Genomic DNA, 1746 nt, shown 5'->3' on the forward strand with positions numbered 1-1746 from the left:
GGGTTGGATGGCAATAGAATTTGTTGGATAAGTAAGCAGGTGAACTATGAAGGTAATTAGATAATGGATTAATATCAAAGTAGAGGGAAATTTTTAACGTCCTTCCTCAGGGCTCTCACCAGAACTTATTAATCCCTTTATGAAATCAATGACTTGGCTAAAGGCATGGAATTTGTGATTGGCAGATTTATCATATTAGATCTAAGTGCCAGAACAAACAAACAAATTCTCAGCAGATTAGAGTGATGAGATAATGCTATGAAGATGAACATCAACAAGGATGAAAAGAAGGTCCTCTCGCCAGGCATCCTCGTGGAAGTGACATCATTTTTAAACCCTGCGTGGCAATCCCTGACGCACCGCCGTGATGCCCAGGGAAGACAGGGCGACCTGGAAGTCCAACTACTTCCTTAAGATCATCCAACTATTGGATGATTATCCGAAATGTTTCATCGTGGGAGCAGACAATGTGGGCTTCAAGCAGATGCAGCAGATACGCATGTCCCTTCACGGGAAGGCCGTGGTGCTGATGGGCAAGAACACCATGATGCGCAAGGCCATCCGAGGGCACCTGGAAAACAACCCAGCTCTGGAGAAACTGCTGCCTCATATCCGGGGGGATGTGGGCTTTGTGTTCACCAAGGAGGACCTCACTGAGATCAGGGACATGTTGCTGGCCAATGAGGTGCCAGCTGCTGCCTGTGCTGGTGCCATTGCCCCATGTGAAGTCACTGTGCCAGCCCAGAACACTGGTCTCAGGCCCGAGAAAACCTTTTTCTAGACTTTAGGTATCACCACTAAAATCTCCAGGGGCACCATTGAAATCCTGAGTGATGTGCAGCTGATCAAGACTGGAGACAAAGTGGGAGCCAGTGAAGCCACACTGCTGAACATGCTCAACATCTCCCCCTTCTCCTTTGGGCTGGTCATCCAGCAGGTGTTCGACAATGGCAGCATCTACAACCCTGAAGTGCTTGACATCACAGAGGAAACTCTGCATTCTTGCTTACTGGAGGGTGTTCCCAATGTTGCCAGTGTCTGTCTGCAGATTGGCTACGCAACTGTTGCATCCGTACCCCGTTCTGTCATCAACGGGTACAAACGAGTTCTGGCCTTGTCTATGGAGATGGATTACACCTTCCCACTTGCTGAAAAGATCAAGGCCTTCTTGGCTGATCCATCTTCCTTTGTGGCTGCTGCCCCTGTGGCCGCTGCCACCACAGCTGCTCCTGCTGCTGCTGCTGCAGCCCCAGCTAAGGTTGAAGCCAAGGAAGAGTCAGAGGAGTCAGATGAGGATATGGGATTTGGTCTCTTTGACTAATCACCAAAAAGCAACCAACTTAGCCAGCTTTGTTTGCAAAACAAGGAAATAAAGCCTTACTTCTTAAAAAAAAAAAAAAAAAGAAAAGAAAGAAAAGAAGGTCACATGTTTTTGACCTGGTAGAAGGGGAAACACTGTCTTGGTATTGTTCCCCAGTCTTTTCACGTCATTCTTCAAATTAAACAAACATTGCATTGAAGGCCTGTTGTGTGCCAGGCACTATGCTAGGTACTAGAAATACAACGATAAATAAGGCACACACCCTAGTATGGAAGACACATATAGGAAACGCCAGACTGTGTGTATTAGTTCGTTCTTGCATTGCTATAAATAAGTACCTGAGACTGCGTAATTATAAAGAATAAAGGTTTAATTGGCTCATGGTTCCTCAGGCTGTACAGGAAGCATGATGCTGGCATCTGCTT

The 1746-nt window shown here is 46.5% G+C and overlaps 1 pseudogene; it reads left to right on the forward strand.

Moving 5' to 3' along the window:
* The first annotated feature begins 298 nt into the window (after positions 1 to 298).
* Positions 299 to 1346, forward strand: LOC100434403 (large ribosomal subunit protein uL10-like; annotated as a pseudogene).
* Positions 1347 to 1746: the final 400 nt, after the last annotated feature.

The sequence above is a fragment of the Pongo abelii genome, chromosome 5 (assembly GCF_028885655.2).
Source record: "Pongo abelii isolate AG06213 chromosome 5, NHGRI_mPonAbe1-v2.0_pri, whole genome shotgun sequence".
Classification (NCBI taxonomy): domain Eukaryota; kingdom Metazoa; phylum Chordata; class Mammalia; order Primates; family Hominidae; genus Pongo; species Pongo abelii.